The 23,248-nt window shown below is 45.0% G+C and overlaps 1 protein-coding gene across 1 annotated transcript in view; it reads left to right on the top strand.

Annotated features, from left to right (window-relative positions):
- Positions 1-23,248, top strand: part of eif4h (eukaryotic translation initiation factor 4h) — a 65,172-nt gene that overhangs the window by 81 nt on the left and 41,843 nt on the right. The window lies entirely within an intron of this gene.

Raw genomic sequence — 23,248 nt, 5'->3', positions numbered from 1 at the left:
GGGGGGAGAGGGGGGAGAGGGGGGGGGGAGAGGGGGGAGAGGGGGGGGGGAGAGGGGGGAGAGGGGGGGGGGAGAGGGGGGAGAGGGGGGGGGAGAGGGGGGAGAGGGGGGAGATGGCGGCGGGGAGAGGGGGGGGCGGGGGAGAGGGGAGGGGGGAGGTGGCGGGGGGAGAGGGGAGGGGGGAGGGGCGGGGGAGGAGGGGGAGGGGGGGAGGGGCGGGGGAGAGGGGAGGGGGGAGGTGGCGGGGGGAGAGGGGAGGGGGGAGGGGCGGGGGAGGAGGGGGAGGGGGGGAGGGGCGGGGGAGGAGGGGAGGGGGAGGGGGGCGGGGGAGGAGGGGAGGGGGAGGGGGAGGGGGGACGGAGGGGGAGGGGAGGAGGGGAGGGGGAGGGGGAGGGGGGGAGGGGCGGGGGAGGAGGGGAGGGGGAGGGGGAGGTGGCGGGGGGGAGGGGGAGGTGGCGGGGGAGGGGGGAGGGGGAGGTGGCGGGGGAGGGGGGGAGAGGGGAGGGGGAGGTGGCGGGGGAGGGGGGAGAGGGGAGGGGGGAGGTGGCGGGGGGAGAGGGGAGGGGGGAGGTGGCGGGGGAGGGGGGGAGAGGGGAGGGGGAGGTGGCGGGGGGAGAGGGGAGGGGGGAGGTGGCGGGGAGGGGGGGAGAGGGGAGGGGGGAGGTGGCGGGGGGAGAGGGGAGGGGGGAGGTGGCGGGGGGAGAGGGGAGGGGGGAGGTGGCGGGGGAGAGGGGAGGGGGGAGGTGGCGGGGGGAGAGGGGAGGGGGGAGGTGGCGGGGGAGGGGGGGGAGGGGGAGGTGGCGGGGGGAGAGGGGAGGGGGGAGGTGGCGGGGGAGGGGGGGAGGGGGAGGTGGCGGGGGAGGTGGCGGGGGAGGGGGGGAGGGGGAGGTGGCGGGGGAGGGGGGGAGAGGGGAGGGGGAGGTGGCGGGGGGAGAGGGGAGGGGGGAGGTGGCGGGGGAGAGGGGAGGGGGGAGGTGGCGGGGGGAGGGAGGGGAGGGGGGAGGTGGCGGGGGGAGGGAGGGGAGGGGGGAGGTGGCGGGGGGAGGGAGTGGGGGAGAGGGGGGAGGTGGCAGGGGGGAGAGGGGGGGAGGGGGGAGGTGGCGGGGGGGAGGGGGGGAGAGGGGATGTGGCGGGAGGGAGGGGGGAGAGGGGGGAGAGGGGGGGAGAGGGGCGGGGGAGAGGGGGAGAGGGGCGAGGGGGAGAGGGGAGGGGAGGGGGAGGGGAGGGGGGCGGGGAGAGGGGCGGGGGGGAGGGGGGAGAGGAGGGGGCGGGGGGAGAGGGGGAGAGGAGGCGGGGGGGAGAGGTGGGGGGAGAGGGGCGGGGGGAGAGCAGGGGGTAGGTGGCGGGGGTGGGGGGGAGAGGAGGGGGGGAGGGAAGGGAGGGCAGGGGGAGGGGAGGGTGAGGGGGCGAGGGGGGAGGGGAGGGTGAAGGGGGGAGAGGGGGAGGAGGGTGAAGGGGGGAGAGGGGGAGGGGGTGAGGGAGGGGGAGGGGGGTGAGGGAGGGGAGGGGGGGAGAGGGTGAGGGAGGGGAGGGGGGAGAGGGTGAGGGAGGGAAGAGGGGGAGGGGGGTGAGGGAGGGGAGAGTTGGGGGAGGGGGGTGAGGGAGGGGAGAGGGAGGGAGGGGGAGTGGGGTGAGGGAGGGAGGGGGTAGAGGACAGATGGGGAGGGGATGTGTTAGGGAGGGGGTGGAGGGGAGAGGAGGGGGTGGAGGAGAGGGGGTGGGGCTGAGAGGGGTGTGGGGGAGAGGAGGGGGGTGGAGGGGTGTGGTGGGGGAGAGGGGTTGGGTGGTTGGGGGGAGGGGGGTGGTGTGTCGGGGGGAGGGGGGTGGTGTGTCGGGGGAGAGGGGGGGTGGGGTGTGGGGAGCAGTGGGGTGGGGGGAGAGGAGGGGAGTGGACGGGAGAGGGCGAGGGGCAGTGGTGGGAGTTAGTGATGAGGGGAGGGGATGTAGCAGGGAGTTGTGGGGGAGGTAGTGTGGTGGGAGGTAGCTTTTGGAGGGAGGAGGGAGGTAGCGGGGAGGGGAGTGGCCCAGCAGCATGGTGGAGGGGTTAAAACTTGCATGTCTGTTAACACCTCACCCCCAGCATCACTGCCTGAAACCACCACCCCCCCCACACACATGCATACACACATGCATACACACATGCATACACACATGCATATACACACACACACACACACACACACACAATTCTTGCCCAAAACAATAGGATTATATTTTGTTTGCTCTTTTGTGGCTGTACCTTCGCATTGATTTCAGTTTAATTTCTTCTATCATCATGTCCTTTGCCTCTTAAGCTTGCAGAATATATAACTCTATAAACAGTACAGGGTTGTCACCTCCATTCTTGCCAAACACAGCTTAGTAACTTACATGTATGTGGTAGCTCAATTGCAAAAGGTGACCTTAAATTCACAATTTCAGACTGGATGTTCTCAAGAAAGTGATATGCAGACCTTGCTATATGAGGAAAATATTTTAAGCAAATCGTGTTCTCTCCGGTGTAAAATTGCACTTTTCATCCGGTGGAGCAAACTTGTTTTATTTCAAAGCAGCAATTAGCATGACATCAAAAGAGTTAGCTTTTTGCAAATTGCATAATGTTTTTGTGGTTGAGCATTTAATGGCTATTAATAATTAAAGCGTATCACATCTCTCACTTACCCATCCGCCCTCAGTCTCTTTCTGAGTGAATTAGTGTGAGTGCTGGTATATGAGCAATTGGGGATGGGTTTTGTGGTGTTACATTTACACATGGTGTGTGTCGAGGCTTCATATCATGACAACTTCATAGATGTCTAGTAACCAGAATTCGTTGCAGTTGTCAGAGTGAATAAACAATGTTGTAGCTTTCTATGAGCATTGTTTGCATTTGAAGGATTATAGAGTCATAGTCATAGAGTAATACAGCATGGAAACAGGCCCTTTGGCCCAACTTGTCCATACTGACCATGGTGCCCACCAAGCCATGGTGCCTCCCATTAGCCAGTGTTTGCCCATATCCCTCTAAACCCCTCCTATCCACGTATTTGTCCAAATGTCTTTTAATATCACTTCGTCTCGTATCACTCGTACTCTATCTCAAAGTGTTATTTTCTAAAATAAATCTGTTTAATCTGAATCTCTGAGTATCAAAACAGCTTTAAATCATAAAATTTATTGCTAAACACTAACAAGAGTGTGAATAGCAAGGCTGGCATGGAAATACTGCCAGGAAACATAATTTTAAAATATTTACTGGTAACAATTTACTATCTATAAGACTGAGAATCTATGCTTTCAGTGTTTTCCCTGAAGCTCCAAGATTGATTTGCATGTGAGGACAGTAGTTAGGTTCTTTGATATCAAGTGCAGATACCTGTATTCTCTTACTGAAGTGTCTTAGTCACTTCCTTTTGAGTTTAGGACTGTTTTGTTGGAGCCATCCTATAAGGCTGGTCATTTTATGTAGAATTTCCTTTCATGCCCTAATCCCAGATTAAGGGGGAAAAAAACTCGAGTGGATACAGTGAATTACAGAAAGCATTGGGAGTTCTCCATGGGATGGGTGCTGCTGTTTTTATTCAACGGTTTTAAAATGGTTTTGGTTTTTGATGTAAAATTTGCTACAGGCATAACAGGATTATACTGTCACGTTGAAACAAATCCTAACCCTAAAACTGGGAAATCTCAAGATTAGACATTGTAGTTAGGCTGCAGTGTTTCATCTAAATGAATGCTTTACTCCTCTCAGCAATGGCACATATCTTTGCTAGAAATTATTTTTGTGGATCTGACTCAAACATGAAACAATTGAAAGTTTAATAGTTTGTCCTGGGAAGCTTTAGACATCCCCTTTGGCCCTACTTGTCCATGCCGACAAGGTGCCTACCTGAGCTAGTCCTATTTGCCTGAATTTGGCCCATGTCCCTCTAAACCTTTCCTATCCATGAATCTGTTCAAATGTATTTTTAATATTGTAATTGTATCTGCCTCTACCACTTCCTCTGGCAGCTCGTTCCATATACCCACCACCCTCTGTGTGGAAAGTTGCCCCTCGGGTCTCTTTTAAATATTTTCCCTCTCACTTTAAGCCTGTACCCTCTAGTTTTTGCTCCTCTACCTTGGATAAAAGCCAGTGACCATCCACCTTATGATTCTATAAACCTCTGTAAACGTCACCCCTCAGCTTCCTTCACTCCAAGGAAAACAGTCCAGCCTATCCAGTCTCTCCACTTAAGCCCTCCAGTCCCAGCAACATCCTTGCAAATGTTTTCTGCACACTCTTTAGCTTAATCACATACTTCCTATAGTATGGCAACCAGAACTGCACACAATACTCCAGGTGTAGTCTCACCAACATCCTATACTCATTTTTGGTAATTGCATTAATTGCCACGACTCCTGTATCATTACAGTATTGAAAGCTGGCTTGTCAACAATTTCTATTGTCACTTCTAAAGTCTGACCCCTGTGTTTGGTGGGGGTGGTTGCATTCCTAGAAAATGGGGTGTATTGCGATTTGCCGTTATGCAAAGCTGCGTCATCTGCGCATGTGTAAAGAGACACGAGTTTGGGAAAAAAAATTGTTGATTTGTTTCCTTTTTTTCCTCAAATTCTGTAAAAGCAACTTATATTCCATAATTCAAATTTTTGGGCAGTGATTTGTGAATTCTGTAAGGGTAAATTTCCATAACCCGAACAGCCATAACAAGGGGTCTCCTGTAATTAGCCCATGGAATATTTTTCCTTCTGTTCATTTCAGCAAAAACTGTTGTGAGTATATTAATATCAGTTGGTTTCTATTCACAAAAATGTTTTGCTAAACATTGAACAAAGGAAGTATTACTTGAGCTGTGATACTCATCACATTATCGAAAAGGAAGGAATGGAAAAGTTGAACTTTCCAGAGACAGAATCTAGATTTTCTTCTTCCTTCCAAGTTTTGTTTTGGCAGATTCTGTTTGAATCTTTATTATAAAAATGATTGAGATTAGTTATATGAATAAGCACCATTCATTTTTGAGGTTCCTGTGCGGAAGATATTACTGTTTCAGCTGTTAGGGATATTCTTACATTCAACTGTCTCCTGCTTTTCTGAAAACTTTATCATGGTGTAACCCTCTCTAATATAAGGGCTGGAATTGGAGATTTAAGTGTGTTAGTGTTTAAATTTCTGAAAGAACTTTCATTACTTGTCTAGACTTTGCACAAATTCTGAATTGACAACATTGCCCAAATATCTGCCTATCGTATGAAACCGGTCTTGATCTTTGTTCAGGTGAATAGTTAAAGATGCCTTGAGTAACCATAGAACCATACAGCACAAAACAGGCCCTTCGGCCCACCATGTTGTGCCGTCCATCAAACCACCCTCACACTACCTAACCCCTTCCTCCTGCATATCCCCCCATCCCACACTCCTCCATGTGCCTATCCAACAAGCTCTTGAACCTGTTCAATGTATCTGGCTCCACCACCACCCCAGGCAGTGCATTCCATGCACCAACCACTCTCTGAGTGAAAAACCTCCCCCTGACGTCTCCCCTGAACCTGCCACCCATAACCTTAAAGCCATGTCCTCTCATCTTGATCATTGGTGCCCTGGGAAGGAGGCGCTGACTGTCTACTCTATCTATTCCTCTCAGTATTTTATATACCTCTATCATGTCTCCTCTCATCCTCCTCCTTTCCAGTGAATAAAGCCCTAGCACCTTAAGCCTCTCCTCATATTCAATACTCTCTAATCCAGGCAGCATCCTGGTAAATCTCCTCTGCACCGTCTCCAACGCCTCCACATCCTTCTTATAATGAGGCGACCAGAACTGAACACAGTACTCTTAAGTGTGGCCTAACTAGAGTTTTGTAAAGCTGCATCATCACCTCGCGGCTCTTAAACTCAATCCCGCGATTTATGAAAGCCAACATCCCATTGGCCTTCTTAACTGCTCTTTCCACCTGTGAGGCAACTTTCAATGAACTGTGAATATGAACCCCCAGATCCCTCTGCTCCTCCACACTGCCAAGTACCTTGCCATTTACCCAGTACTCTGCCCTGGAGTTTGTCCTTCCAAAGTGTACCACCTCACACTTCTCCGGATTGAACTCCATCTGCCACTTGTCAGCCCAGCTCTGCATCCTATCAATATCCCTCTGTAAGCTCCGACAGCCCTCCACACTATCCACAACACCGCCTATCTTAGTGTCGTCCGCAAATTTACTAACCCAGCCCTCCACCCCCTCATCTAAGTCATCTATAAATGTCACAAAAAGTAGAGGTCCCAGAACCGATCCTTGCAGGAGACCACTAGTCACTGCCTTCCAATCCGAGGGCACTCCTTCCACCACAACCCTCTGCTTTCTACATGCAAGCCAATTCCTAATCCACACAGCCAAGCTTCCTTGGATCCCTTGGCGTCTGACCTTCTGAAGAAGCCTACCATGAGGAACCTTATCAAACGCCTTACTAAAATCCATGTAAACCACATCCACTGCACTGCCCTCATCAATCTTCCTGGTCACCTCCTCAAAGAATTCTATCAGGCTTGTGAGGCAAGATCTTCCCTTCACAAAGCCATGCTGGCTGTCCCTAATCAGTCCATGATTCTCAAGGTGTTCATATATCCTATCCCTTAGAATCCTTTCTAACAGCTTACCCACCACAGACGTGAGACTCACCGGTCTATAATTCCCTGGCCTATCCCTATTACCTTTTTTGAACAAGGGGACAACATTCGCAACCCTCCAATCCTCCGGCACCATCCCCGTGGACAATGAGGACTCAAAGATCCTCACCAGCGGCTCAACAATCTCCTCCCTAGCCTCTCGAAGCAGCCTGGGGAAAATCCCGTCAGGCCCCGGAGATTTATCTGTCTTAATATTATTTAACGACTTCAACACATCCTCTCTCTTGATATCTACAACCTTGAGAACATTACCCCTACCAGCACTCCCTTCCGCATCATCAAGACCCCTCTCCCTGGTGAATACCGAAGAGAAGTACTCATTGAGAACTTCTCCTACTTCCGCCGCCTCCAGGCAAATTCTCCCACCTTTGTCCTTAATCGGACCTACCTTTACCCTAGCCATCCTCCTACCCTTCACGTACTTGAAAAAGGCCTTGGGATTTTCCTTAACCCTACTAGCCAAAGCCTTTTCATGTCCCCTTCTAGCTCTCCTCAGCCCTTTCTTAAGTTCCTTCCTTGCTAACCTATATTCCTCACGGGCCCTGTCTGAACCTTGCTGCTTATACCTCACGTACGCTACCTTCTTCTCCCTAACAAGTCGTTCCACCTCTCTCGTCACCCATGGTTCCTTCACCCTGCCGTTCCTTCTCTGCCTCACCGGGACATATTTATCCCTAACATCCTGCATAAGATCCCTGAACATCGACCACATCTCCATGGTACATTTTCCTTCAAAAAGGTCAGCCCAATTTACACTCCCAAGTTCTCTCCTTATAGCCTCGTAGTTCGCCCTTCCCCAATTGAAAAACCTCTTGTCCTCTCTGCACCTGTCCCTGTCCATGACAATTTTAAAGGTTATGGAGCAATGGTCACTGTCCCCCAAATGCTCACCCACCAATAGATCCTTCACCTATCCCAGTTCATTTCCTAAAACTAGATCTAACATGGCATTCCCTCTATCGGCCTGTCAACATACTGCATCGGGAACCCCTCCTGGACACATTTAACAAATTCCGTCCCATCTAAACCTTTGGCACTAAGCAGGTTCCAGTCTATATTTGGGAATTTGAAGTCTCCCATTATAACAACCCTGTTATTTTTGCTTCTCTCCAAACACTGCCTGCCAATCTGTTCCTCTATATCTCTACTGCTACCGGGGGGCCTATAGAATACTCCTAGTAGAGTAACTGCTCCTTTCTTGTTCCTTAATTCCACCCATACGGACTCTAGAGATGATCCTTCTACAACATCCATCTTTTCCACAGCTGTAACAGTGTCCCTGACCAGTATCGCCACCCTTCCTCCTCTTCTCCCCCCCTTCCCTATCCCTCTTAAAACACCGAAAGCCAGGAATATTCAATATCCACTCCTGTCCTGACGTCAGCCACGTCTCAGTAATAGCCACGATATCATAGTCCCCCATACTTATCCAAGCCCTCAGTTCATCCCCCTTATTCCTGATACTTCTTGCATTTAAGTAAACACACTTCAGTCCATCTACCTTACTACTTTTATAGCCTGTATTCTGCTTCTCCTTCCCCAAAGCCTCTCTACCTGTTTGATCTAACTTTTCCCCATTCCCTTCTTCCTCTGACCTACTCCTCCGGTTCCCTTCCCCCTCACAAACTAGTTTAAACCCTCCCGAACCACCCTAGCAAATCTCGCCGCAAGGATATTGGCCCCCTTCTGGTTCAGGTGTAACCCGTCCTCTCTGTACAGGTCCCACCTTCCCGAGAAGAGATCCCAATGATCCAGAAATCTAAAACCCTCCCTCCTGCACCAGCTTCTCAGCCACGCATTTATCTGCCACCTCCTCCTATTCCTACCTTCACTATCACGTGGCACTGGCAGCAATCCCGAGATTGCTACCCTTGAGGTCCTGTTCCTCAATTTTCTGCCTAGCTCCCTGAACTCACTCTTCAGGACCTCATGCCCCTTCCTACCTATGTCGTTGGTGCCAATATGGACCACAACTTCTGGCTGCTCTCCCTCCCACTCAAGAATTCTGTGGACCCGATCAGTGACATCCCGGACCCTGGCACCTGGGAGGCAAGATACCATCCGGGATTCATGCTCACTGCCACAGAACCTCCTGTCTGTTTCCCTGACTATCGAGTCCCCTATCACTACCGCATGTCTCTTTCCCACCCTTCCCTTCTGAGCAGCAGTACCAGTCCCAGTGCCAGAGACCTGGTAACTGCAGCTAGGCCCCTGCAGGTCATCCCCCTCAACAGCTTCCAAGGCGGAAAACTTGTTACTGAGGGGAACAGCCTCCGGGGTTCTCTGCTCTGTCTGCCTGCCTGACTTCTTCTTCCTCTTCCCTCCCCTGACAGTCACCATTCTATCTGCCTCCTGAACCTCAGATGTACCTACCCTAAGGGGGGTGACTGTCACCTGATGCACCGTGTCTACATAACTCTCTCCCTCCCTTATGCTGCGCAGTGTTTGTAGCTGCAACTCCAGCTCATCAACTCTGAGCCGAAGTTTGTCCAGCCTCAAGCACTTACTGCAGAGGTGGCCATCTTGGACCGCAGCAAGGTCCACGAGTTCCCACATCAAACCAATGTATACTACTAAACGTGAGTGATAATCAGCTGTGAAAGATTAGAATTGAGTTCTTCAGACCAAAGAGGAGAACTTTAACAAGTTAATAATGAACAGAATTAAGTTTAATAGATTACTACTTCAGAATTGAATGCTTTAGTCCGTGAGGAAGCTGCTTCAGTGCGTTGTGCATCAGTTGACATTTTTCCTTTGGACCACCTGGGTGGGATATATTTTGTTCTAGGAATAGTCTGCTTTCTCTCATGATTTTCTGCAGAATTGCCAGCAGTATTATATCAAAAGAGGTTGAATGTTTATAACTCTTAGAACGTAGCAGTGAAGATGTTTTATCAACTTTATGAGATGAGAGTGACCTGATCAAAGTCTTTTCGAGTGGATAGTGGTGGGAAGGAGAGATTGTCCAGTGGTAAATAGAAGAAAAATCCTTTCTGCAAAATCAAGTTCTCAAGTCCAAACAAATACCAAAAACTTGCAAAGTGTTTGAAAGATTAAATGATTTGGTAAATTGGTTTATTATTGTCTCACCGAGGTACAGTGAAAAATTTTGTTTTGCATGCCATCCATGGTGATCATTTCATCTCATCAGTGCATCGAGATAGTACCATAACAGAATGCAGAATGAAGTGTTACAGTTACAGAGAAAGTGCAGGCAGACAGTAAAGTGCAAGGCCATAAATGAGGTAGATTGTAAGGTCAAGAGTCCATTTTATCGTACTAGGGGACTATTCAATAGTCTTATAACAGTGGGATAGATGCTGTCCTTGAGTCTGGTGGTACATGCTTTCAGGCTTTTGTATTTTCTGCCCAATAGGAGGGGGGAGAAGAGAGAATGTCTGGAGTGGGTGGGACCTTTGATTATGCTGGCTACTTTACCAAGGCAGTGAGCTGTGTAGACAGAGTCCATGAGGGCGGAGGCTGGTTTTTCTGATATTGTGGACACAGCTCAGCACTTTCTTCAGTTTCTTGCAGTCTCGGGCAAAGCAGTTGCCATACCAAGCCTTGATGCATCTGGATTGGATGGTTTCTATGGTGCATCTATAAAAATTGGTGAGGGTGAAAGGGGACATGCCAAATTTCTTTAGCCTCCTGAGGAAGTAGAGGTGCTGGTGAGCTTTCTTGGTTAAATGGTTGGATCAGGAGAGGCTATTGGTGATGTTCACTCCTAGGATGTTCTCAACCCTTTGGACCTCAGCACCATTGATGTAAACAGGAGTGTGTGCACCATCCCCCATCCTGAAGGCAATGACCAGCTCTTTTGCTGACATTGAGGGAAAGGTTGTTGTCACAACACCACTAGACTCTCTATCTCCTTCCTATACTCTGACTCATTGTTGTTTGAGATACAGCCCACTATGTGGTGTTGTCTGCTTGTACCCTCACAACTGGCCATGCAGTTGTGAGGGTATAGGGAGTAAAGTAGGGGACTGAGGGTCCAGCCTTGTGGGGCATCATTGTTAATCGTGGTGGAGGTGTTGCTGCCTATCCTTATTGATTGAGGTCTGTTGGTCAGGAAGTCGAGGATCTGGTTGCAAAGGGGGGTGTTGAGTCCCAGGTCTAGGAATTTGGAGATGAGCTTACTTGGAATTATAGTATTGAAGGCAGAGCTGTAATCAATAAGCAATAGTTTAACGTCTAATAGTCTAGACTTTGTTTTGCATTACACTAATGTTGGGTAGTTTGAAGCCAGGAATCAGACTGAAATGATGTGAGGTTCACTTAACTAATAGATTCCGATCGGTACTTTGTGTTATGAATGTGGAAAAACAATCCCAAGAAAAACTATTTTAAAGGAATTACTTTAACTGTTGCATGATCCATGTCAGAACTTCAATATTTGTTGATGAATACAAGATGGAAATTATTCTCACGCAGAACGATCTATAATAACTAATAACAGTTAAATAATAAGCATCTCTGAGATGGGCCTCAGTTAATCTGCATTAATTTGCATGTTAATTTTAAAATAGTTTATTTCCATTTCCCCCTACTTATTATCAGTTAATTATTTGCAAAATCATATTTCATGTCTTATCTGTTGCCTCATATTTGAACCATGGACCACATGTGGATTAAATCAAAATTATTGATTATGATGAACATGGTTCAAGAACTTCTTAATGTTACTGTATTAAAACCTATTGACATTTATAGTGTGTGCTGGTAGCCAATGAATAAGATAGCAACAGAACCAAATTTAAATAGGAAGCATAGTACAAGCAAGGTATCTTAACATAATTTCTACACTATCGTGTGATTTTGTTTTTAGAGATATGGACAATGGTTATTAGTAGTTAATAACACCATGATCCTTAAGACTATATTGATTCAGGTATGTATTATATGATAGACACTGGTACAGTAAAACTCTAGTAATCTGGCATCCTCGGACTTCAGTGATATCGGACTAGCAGATATGCTGTACTATTGGATGTTACACCCACTAATACCCAAAGTACACTTCCTAAAACTTTTTAAAAACTTTAAAACTTTACTTACAGCACGGTAACAGGCCCTTCTGGACCAACGAGTCCACGCTGCTCATTTAAACCCATGTTAATCTACCCACACATCTTTGAAATGTGGGAGGAAACCGGAGCACGGAGACATACAAACTCCCTCCAGACAGTGGGAATTGAACCCTGATTGCTGGCGCTGTAATAGAGTCACGCTAACTGCTACGCTATCATGCTGCCATTTCACTTTTTTTTACATTTTACAGAGTTGTATAATAAATTTTCCAGTGAACCCAGAGTTTAAAGGGAGCAGGAAGTACACAAGTACAGCAGACCCTGGCCTCCGGCTGCAAACCGACCCACGGTTCTGAACCCCAGTGTTCTGAATCCCAACCCTGACTGCAGCCACACACTCAGCTTACAATCCAGACCCCAACAGGGGCTGCATACTTGACCCCAGCTCTGACCGCACACCCTGGTCTCCCGTTCACTCTGAGTGAGCCAGATGCCAGACTATGAGTGTTATCAAACAACTGAATGCCAGATTATCAGAGTTTAACTCTTCTTACTTTCTAAATATTGCATTTGTCATTCTTTGGTGTTTGTACATTGGTCATCTGGCTAACAAATGACACTCTTGAACAAAGCACTCCATGAAATGTGCGGAACTGATTTTTAAAGTGTATTTATTCAAATTTCTAGTATGAAAAGAGTTTTTACATAACTGTCCCACTTTTGTGCAATTGTTAATAATGTGAAAAAGTTCTACATATTGATATTTGTTCATTTCAACTAAATTTAATCTGAATTTTAATTTTACCTCCCCTTGTAAATATTGTTTCTCAATTAAATATATTGCTGAAACTGATTGCATTTTAATTTAACAATTTAAAAATTAATTTGGTTTGTTTTATCAAAATATCTCAATTTGCATATTCCAGATTTAACTAATGCACTTCCTATTGTATGAGATCACAGAATATATTCTAAGGATGGTGCCTTCTATAATTGTTAGAAAATAAAAAAAAATTGCACTTTGTTATAATTGTTCTGTGACTAATATGTACATTTTTACTACTGCAAGCTGTACTCAGAAATCATGCTCAAAAATACAATTAATAAACTTTTGTATAATAATTCAACCTTTCAATAAATTTCATTATTTACTTTCGTCATAAGTTACTGGAGTTTTTCTTTTTTTTGGCCTCTATTCATGTTTTTTTTCACCCTTTGTTCTTCTATCTTTGCATTGGGGTGACTGGTGCTCAACTGATGAATTTTTCACGTACTTTTAACCTGACATTGAAACGTGGTTTCATCAGACCTGGTCTCTCTCAACCTTGATCCTCTTTCATCTGCCATTTCTGATAGTTTTGGATGTTACAGACAAGCTTCATTTTTACGTTATTTCTATAAAATCAATAAGAACTGCTATTTTTGTTTTCTCCAGTGCTCAACCAGTTACTAATTCAGTCTCCAAAACTTACATCGGCTTCTCCCGAAATACCCACCATCAAAGAAGCCAGTCCCAAGCCAATTCAGTTCACTCAAGGTGATATCAGAAAATGCTGAGAACATTGCATAAAGCAAAGGTTACTGGACCAGACAACATCTCAGATGAGGCACTGAAGACTTGTGCTCCAAGACTAGCTGCTCCTCTGGCATCTCCCCGACAATATGGAAAATTGGCCGGGTATGTCCCATTCACAAAAAGCAGCACAAATCCAATCTGGCAAATTACTGCCCAATCAATGTACCCTCAGTCATCAGCAAAGTGATGGATAGTATCAGAAAGAGTGCTATCAAGTGGCTCTTACTTATCGGTAGCCTACTGTTTGATGGCCAGTTTGGGTTCCACCATGGCCACTTGCCTGCTGATCACATCACGGCCTTGTTCCAAACAGGTACAAAAGAGTTGGGTTCCAGAGGTGAGGTAATAGTGACTGTGCCAATAGCTGGAGCAATACCATTCATCATAAAAATGGTTGTGGTTTTCTATGATCAATCATCCCAGCCCCAGGACATAACTGCAGGAGTTCCTCAGGGCTTTGTTCTGGGTCCAGTCATCTTTGGCTGCTTCATCAATGACCTTGCTTCCATCATCTGAAGTGGGATTGTTTACTGATGATTGCACATTGTTGAATTCCATTCCCAACTCCTCAGTGACTGAAGCAGCCAATGCCTGCATGCAGCAAGACCTGGACAAGGTTCAGGCACTGATAAGTGGCAAGTAACATTTACACCACTAAAGTGCCAGGTGATGACCATCTCTAATGAGAGAGCCTAACCACCTACCCTTGATGTTCAATAGCATTACTATTGCCTATATCTCCCACCATCAATAACCTGGTGGTCACCATTGACCAGACACACACATACTGTGGTCACAACGGGTCAGAGGCCAGTTATCCTGTGGCAAGTGTCTCACCTCCTGACACCCCTAAGGCCTTTCCACTGTCTACAAGGCACAAGATGGAGCACTCTCTATTTCCCTGGATGAGCACAGCACCAACAACTCTCATGAAGCTCAATACTTTCAGGGCAAAGCAGCGCACTTGATTAGCATCATATCAACCACAGTAAGCATTCATTCCCTCCACCACCAGTGTGTGGTGCTGCAGTGTGTAACATCTAATAAAACGCATTACAATCAAACACACAGTCTACTCTAGCAGCACCTCCCAAACCAACAACCGCTACCACCAAGAAGGAAGAGGGCAGCAGTTGCATGAGATCACCAGTGGTGCGAATCCTCCCAAGTGGTGCATCATCCTCACTTGGAAATATGTCACCGGGGGATGTGGGGCCCGATCACAGGGAAAACGTGCAAACTCTGCACAAATAGCAGTAGAGGTCAGGATCAAACCTGGACTGCTGGAGCTGTGAGCCAGCAGCACTAACTGCTGTACTATGCTATTAGGAAGCAGAAGATTCCAGGGATGAAGAACTGGGAAGGATGGGATAGTATTCCTTTAAACAGAGGAGGCTGTGAAGGGATGTGACAGAGGTATTTAAAAATCATGGAGATTATAGTTGTAAATAAACTGTTCTCATTGCCAGGGAGTCCAGAACCAGGGGCCACAGAATGAAGGTGATTGGTATTGGTTTACTATTGTCACTTGTACCGAGGTACAGTGAAAAACTTGTCTTACAAACCGATCATACAGGTCAGGATTGGCAAAAGTATCAGAAAAGGAAAAAAATGCAGGGCTATAAGGGAAGAGGCTAGGACAGTGGGACTAGCTAGTCTGTAGAGGCTGAGTGGCTACCTTTTGTGTTGTAAACATTTTGTGATTCTCTGATACTCAAAGTTAAGAGCATAAGAAATATGTTCAATATTCAGTGTATGTTCAAAAGTTCAATACTGGTTTAGCATAGCTTCCCCACTTTACAAATCTTTTTAGCCAGATATAAATAAACCCTCATTTTGGTTTATTTTTATGGTCTTGCTAATCTGTGCTGCAACTTTGTGATTGGTACATTTGTGTTCTGAGATTCCTTTGTTCTTCTAACCAATTTATACTTGCACCTTCCAATGTACTATTTTACATTTATTTGTTCTGAACCTCATCTACCAATTATCTGCACATTCTACGTCTTCCTGTAATTATATGCAGTCCTTCTCCTATTCCCCCTCTTCCTCTTCCCCACCAAAAATTGGGTCTCATTCACAATTTCAGATATTGTTTTTCATTGTTAAGTCTAAATCATTAATGTAAATTATGATTAATAATGGTCTCAGAAACAATCTTTGTGAAGCACCACTAGGTGACAACTTCCATTGTGAATATCTACCTTTTACTCCCTTGCTATGCTTTGTCTTGAAGCCAGTGAACAATCCATTCTGCAACTTGTCTCCTGAATCTCATTCTTTGACCTTATTTGTTAATCTGTCATGGGACACCTTACCAAAACCCTTTCGAAAATTTAGACAAATTACATCTATTACATTGTGCCTCAGGCTTCTATAAATCCTCTGAATCTCTTGCTGTGGTGGTCCAGTTACAATCTTATAAAGGAAAAATTGCCTATTCTTAATCATAATAACAGGCTGTATCCATTACACTACTGTGACCGATATTGTATATCTCTACTTATGCTCAGTTTATTCACTCACTGAATTAAATTGTGATTTCAGGTTCTGATGAGTTTCTTAACCTTGGATTTCAAGTTCCTGCCCTGCGCCCCCCGCCCCTCCCCCCCCCCCCCCCCCCCCCCAAGAAACAGGAGCTTATCTGTTTGGTCATTCCTCTAATAATAGTCTTGGCCCCAAAGTTTCCACAGTGCCATTCTAACGGCAGAACAAGAGGATCTAAATGAAAAAGCCCAGATCCCTCTTCAAGTTTTGAACACATTGTTAGTTGTTTAGAGAAGGTGGGCACTTTGCTCTGTTGAATGTCTGTCAGATGAGGCAGCTGGAGTGTCCCTTTTCCACTGAGGAAGAGGAGTCTGAGGAGGAAGCAAACAAGAAATACAGGATTATGGAATAGTCAGCAACTTGGCTATCGTGGCACCTATTGTAGATGGTCAATATTCCCCGGTTGACCCTTAACTAAATCATTGCAACATTGATACCCGAGAAAGTTAAGGTGTATTCTTGACCCATGAATATAGAATCCATCCAACAACATGATGAATCATGTAGCAGCCATAAGAATTGATCTAAAAAAAAATGTTCATCTAGTTGCTCTTCTGCCTTCATCATGGTTATTTCATACAGTGATGTCTGGGATTTTAACAAATCAATCTGCTAGTGCACAACAGACCTAGGAGTGACACAAAGTGAACCCAAGTGAAGAACTTTGCAGAACAAAAGTCGTGTATCAAATTACTCAAACTGTATTCTAGTATTTTCTGAAGAAATCTATCTGATCCGAATAAGTGATCCTATTCTATATGTCAAAACAGCATGTGTCCTGTCAATTACTTCTTTGATGCTAACAGGAGGGTGAATGACAAGATTTGGAAAAAAAGAAATCTACCAAGGTGGAATTAAAAGAATGCAGCTTTTAAGAACAAAAGGAAATGATTCACTACCTGCTCAAGTAAGGCACCATTGATCCCTTTCAGGGTCATGGGTGCCGTTGCCAAAATCATGAATCATCATTTCCAGCTCTAAGTGACTGTAACTTTATAAGATCTTTATTGAGAGGCCTTATGGCAATGAAGTTTTCTCTGCTTTATCAAGAATGATGGCTTGTTTACACCAAGTGCTGAGCAATTTGCAGAAAATTAAAACTTATCTCTTACTCAGCAAATTGCAGAACTTTTAACAATGTAAAGATGATTGTCATTAACTTCTAGCAATTTCTGTCCCAATATGTCCAACAGAACAGAGCCCAAAGGAACATGCTGTAAATGTTAGGCACTGATATTGCATGAATTTATTGCAAAATGTGTTAACTTGTGGATTATTTCTATTATGTGATGGCATCAGTTGGCTTTTCCAAGGTGTTTCCATTAATATCATATACAATTTCAGAAATGAATAGATTGCAGCTTACTATCTCTGTCAAAAAATATACTTCAAAATGCACCAAAAGCTATTCCCAATTTGATTTCTAATTTTTTTTTGTGCCGTTGTTTCTACACAACACTCCAAGATATTTTGAACTGCTTATTAGTTATGATTTCCATTAAGATGTATTACCTCATAAAAAATAATATGGATATTTGAAATGATTATGCAGGTTAATCACTGGAATACCATTACGAGAACTGCTGATTCAAATAACTGGGTAATTAGTTTGTTTTCTGATTTTTTTTTCTCTCTGTTACTTAATGAAGAGAAATCCCACTTTCTTCACTGTTAGTGATCTTCACTCATTCATCAATCCACCCACGATTTTGTGAATGATTCTAAGAATATAAACAACTTCAATCCTTTCTAAATGCAGTAGGTGAATCACAATAGTTTTATTCTCCTTGTTTGAAAATGAGGATTGTATATTGTGAAAGCAGGATTGGTTTGAATTGGCTAGCCCACTCATCTGACATTTTGTTGATCATTGGCCAGGTTCTGACATTCTTGGCTTCACTATGTCCTCTGATTTCAAGTATATTTCCCAAATCATTAGTAAAGCTACTGACACACAGCTTTGTTTTTTGCTTCACTTCTCAGCATCTCTTTGCTCTATAAGAACTAAATTAATCATAGATTTGATTGTTGTGTGGCAGTTTTTTTTTGCTGCTTTCACACTCTCAGATACAAGAGAGTTGATCATTTGATAGTTATTCTCTCAGATGAAATCTTTTGCAACTCTATTTACTAATTATCCATAAACTGTATTGCTTAATATGTACATTCATAGTATTAGCTTGTGACCTTTTGGAGGGATATCAGTGGCCAAAATACTGTGATCTTTCAGATTGTGATCGTTTCAAGCTATCTTGGTGACCTCTGTCGATAATGTGAATGTTGCAAGAAAGCAACAGAAAATCAGTCTTATTGCTTTCAATTAATCCAATTATCCGGATTTGGTTGAGAGGGCCTTGGGTCATTCTTGACCAATATAGATGAGACAAGTTCTGGAACATTTATATAGAATTCCTAGTAATTATGGTAATTACCACTCATTGATTTCATAATCAAAATACAGTCTGTAAAAACAATGTTACTGAAAAATATGAGCTGACATTACTTACTGACAACCATAACAAAGACCAAAGTAACACTTATGTTCCAATTAATTTTTTTTGGTTGATAATTCTCTTCAAAAGCAGAGTGCTTTCTACACTTTCCTTTCATTATGGAGTTAATAATAATACTACACTAATGTGTGGTACTGACAAGTGAATTATCAAATGTCAACATTGTGTAGTGTAATTAGTTTAAGTATATTTTATTGTCTGTGGACATTTTTTGCATACCAGCCCAGCTGGTAATATTATTATCATTTGTAACAGTTTTAAGAGCATTTCTCATCATTCTTATTTCACTGAATTTATGTAATAACCACAGTTCTTTTATTCACTATAAGGAAATCAGGACAGAGTACTTTCTAGTCTAAAGCACTTTTCCCACCAAATCCCAAACCTTGTAATACTCTGGTTTGTTCCCTTCACTGCTATCCACTCTCAATCATCCGCAAAGTAATGAAAGATATCATCAATAGTACCATCGAACAGCACTTAATCAACAATAACCTACTCATCGACACCTAGCATGTGCTTCACTAGAACAACTTGGCCCCTGATCGCATGATAACATTGGTCCAAACTTGAACAAAGGAGTTTTGTTCTGGAGGTGAGGTGACTCCATTAAAACAACATTTGATTGAATGTGGTATCAAGATGATCGAGTATAGCTAAAGTCATTGAACATCAAGGGAAAAACACTCCAAAGGTTTGAAGAAAGAAACTAGTTCTTGTTGGAGGTTTCTCATCCCAATTCAGGACACCAATGCAGGAGTTTCTCATGGCAGTATCCTCAACCATTTTCAGCAACTTCATCAGTGGCCTTCCTTTATTAGATCAAAGGTTGGGATGTTCACTGATTGCACAACATTCAATTCCATTCACATCTCAATAAACAACGCAGTCCATGCATACCTGGATACAAGACCTGGACATCAAGAGCAGGCTGAAACAATGGGCCTAGATATTAATGAGACACAGACTGATAAATAGCAAGTGATATTCATGCCACTAAATTATGGGATCTCCAACAAGAGAGAGACTAAGGACTTACTCTTGGCATTCAATGGAATTGACCATTGCCCACCATCAACATCTTTCTGCAAATACAGAAGGTGCAAGTGAATCGCTGCTTCACCTGGAAAGAGTGTTTGGGTCCCCAGATGGGAAGGGGTGAAAGGACAAATGTTGCATCGTCTATGCTGTCTCAGCCCCACGCAGCCCACTTCCATCTCCTGCCCAAAGTCCACAGGCAGGACTGCCCTGGCAGACCCATTGTTTCAGACTGTTCTTGCCCCACTGAACTTATTTCTTCTTGTCTCCATCCTTTCTCCTCTAATCCAGTCCCTTCTCACTTGTATCCGTAACACCTATGATGCCCTTCCCACTTTGACCATTTCCACTTCCCTGGCCCCAACAAGCTCACCTTTACCGCGGACATACAATTTCTTTACACTCCTATCCTACATCAGGATGGTGTGGGGGCCCTCTGCTTCCTCCTGGAGCAGATTCCCAAGCAGTTCCCCTCCGCCAACACACTCGTTTGCCTGGCTGAACTTGTTTTCGCATTGAACAACTTCTCATTCAACTCCATTGACTTCCTCCAGATCAAAGGTGTAGTTATGGACACATGCAAGGCCCAAGCCATGCCTGTCATTTTGTGGAGTAAGTGGAACAGTCTTTGTTTCAGTGCTACCTGGGCCCACTCCCTCAGCTCTTTTTTGGTACATCGGTGACTGCTTTGGAGCTGCCTCCCACACCCATTGAGAACTCAACCGTTTCATCACTTTTGCTGCCAATTTCCACCCTGCCTTCGCCTTCACATGGTCAAGCTCTACCTTTTTTCTGTCTTTCTGTTATCCATCTCAGGAGATAGACTAGCTACTAACATCCATTACCAGCCCACTGACTCCCACGGCTGTCTGGACTACTCTTCGTCCCACCCTGCCTCCTGTAAGGACTTTAGTTCCATTCTCCCAGTTCCTCTGTCTCTGTGGTATTTGCTCTGGTGATGAGACGTTCTGTATAGGTGCCTCTGAAATGTCTTCCTTCTTCCTGAAATGTAGCTTCCCCTGTACTATTGTTTAACAAAGCCCTTGACTGCATCTCATCCATTTCCTGAGCCTCTGCTCTCACCCCTTCTCTGGAACAGAACAAGGATAGAGTTCCCCTGGCCCTCACCTTACACCACACCAGCCCCCACATTCAACAGATCATTCTCCACAATTTCCGCCACCTTCAAAGAGATTCCACCACCAGACGCATCTTCTTCTCTCCTCCCCTTTCAGCATTTTACACGGTCCATTCCCTTCATGACTCCCTGGTCCACTCGTCCATTCCCACCAACCATCCCCTTGTGGCAGCACTTTCCCTTCTACCACAGGCAATCCAACACTTGTCCTTTCATCACTTCCCTTCCCACCATCCAGGGACCCAAACAGTCTTTCCGGGTGAAGCAGCAATTCACTTACACTTCTTCCAAACTAGTGTACTGCATTCAGTGTTCACACTGCGGCCTCCTCTACATTGCAGAAACCAAACACAGATTGGGTGACCACTTCATGGAACACGTACATCCAGTCCCTAGGGGCAGCTCCTAGCTTCCCGTTGCCTGCCACTTCAATTCTCACTCCCACTCCAACCTATCAGTCTGTGGCTTCCTGCACTGTCACAGTGAGGCCCAACACAAGCTTGATGAACAGCACTTCATCTTCCATCTCTGCATGTTGCAGCCTTCTGGACTCAATATTGAATTCTACAACTTCAGGTAACTTGATTTCTCCATCTGCATTGGTCATCCATCTGTGATATTAGCTCTGCTTGTTTCTTTTTTTTCCTCTCTGGGAGTGGAGGACATGTCCAGCCTAAACTGCTCCTACATTCTATTGTCTGTGTTCTCACTCTCTAACTGCTCGCATTCACTATTTGACCTGATAACCTGTCAACAGTTTATTCCCATGGTCACCCAGGTGTCACCCTATTGTAGACATTCCACTCCCCACCTACTTTACAACTTTACAAGCCTCTTTTTGTCTCCTTTTCAGTTCTGAAGAAGTGTCTCTGATCAGAAACGTCAACTCTGTTTCTCTTTCCAAAGGTGTGGCGAGATCTGCTGAGAGTTTTCAGCATTGTCTGTTTTTGTTTAAGGAGGACAAGGGCTTCGGGCACACAGCAACTCCATCACTTGTAGACTTCCCTCCAAGTTGCACTTTATCCTAACCTGGAAGTACATTACTGTTCCTTCATCATCACTCAGTCTAAATCTCAGAAGTCCCTACCCAAAAGCACTGTACAATTACCTTCACCAGAAGGAATAGAGAATCTCTAGAAGGTTGCTTGCCACCAATTTCTCAAGAGCAATTAGGAATGGATAATAAATGTTGGCCGTGCCAGCTATGTGCTAGAAGGCCTTGTCCTGTTTGGTGGTAGAGGTTTGGGTTTGGGATGTTCTTGGGATGTTGGGTTTGGAGCTGCTTGGGCAAGTAACTGTAGATGATGCACACTGTTGCCACTGAATGGCAGTGGTGAAGAAAAGGAATGTTCAGGGTGGTAGATGGGATGCTTTGCCCTGGACGGCATTGAGTTTTTTAAACATTCTTGAAGCTGCACTCATCGAGGCAGATGGAGAGAATTACATCACACTTGACTTGTCTCTTGGAGATACTAAAAAGTGAATAAATACGTAAAAAACCTATAGAAGCTTGGCATTACTTAAACAGTGTATTTTGATCAATTGCAGTCTTGCAATCTTTTAAAGGCATGACAAATCTCTGCCTTTCAACTGACTTGTCAGATGATTTTAAAAAATTGCTATTTCTTTTGTTACTAGAATTGTAAATTACTTTGGGCTCAATAATGGTCTCAAACATCAAGTAGCTCATCCCCAGGCCTCTAGTCCAAGTAGCTTGGCACTGGAGCACAGTAAGGTTTGACATAGGTTTTCTTATGGTAACCTTTATATAAAGCTATTATATTTCATCACTCAGTACGTACAAACCTTTAGGAATTGTCACACAAAAATTAGGCTCATCTAATTAGAAAGCCAAAGGAATAAGTTTGTAGTTTGATCTTTTCAGCACCTAATTTACTATTCATCCAGCCTCTGCCAGCAATGAACTGATTACTACTTGTGCATTAGAAAACTACGGGCCATCCCCAGGTAATGAACAGGTTCTGCTTTTACAGGTGTCACTAACCCATCCCCCCCCCCCCCGACCTAAAACAGAATCTATTTATTTTAAAAGTTTTCAGTTTGTTTTGATTCTTGTAAATGAAGTTTATTAGTTGTTTGGTATTACTATAATTTTCATGTTCTTAAAATTTAACTGCCTAATCAACATTTTCCCACCATTGTACACATGACCACTCTCAGTCCCTCATTTAGCTGAGACTTAGTTACATCTACTCTATCCCTAGGTCTCCAATTTCTCTTCCTTACCATGGGTTTTTCTCTCTCTCACAATACCCCCTTGCCCATTGCTTGGTTATTCAAATTATAGTCCTAGCCCATTGCACAGGACTTCTTGAATGATCACTGCAATTTATCCCTCAAGGACTTTGCACATGACTGCTCTGTCCTCACTAATTTCTTCCTCATGGACTTCTCACAAAGCCTCTCTGTCCTCACTAATTTCCACTGTCGCCCTATACATGGAGCCTTCCTGCTCTGCCTTCTAATGGCTGCAATTCCTGCTCTTTCTATTCCATCTCTGAATCACTTCTCAAGCCACTGCCTGCTCTGGAGGGGCTCTTTAAAACATAAGCCTCATGGATGCTCACCATCTGATCCATTCTTACTCTTGATTTTATTCAATGTTAGCTGTACATAACATAACTCCTTGTGTAATGAATTTGTTATCGGTAATTTTGTAAAATTATTTCAGTGGATGTTCAGGAGGAATCCTCAAAATTATGTGGAAAGATTTATGCATA

Source organism: Pristis pectinata, chromosome 21, assembly GCF_009764475.1.
Source record: "Pristis pectinata isolate sPriPec2 chromosome 21, sPriPec2.1.pri, whole genome shotgun sequence".
Taxonomy (NCBI): Eukaryota; Metazoa; Chordata; class Chondrichthyes; order Rhinopristiformes; family Pristidae; genus Pristis; species Pristis pectinata.
Note: the sequence above shows the minus strand (reverse complement) of the source record. Positions and strands in the feature narration are given on the sequence as shown.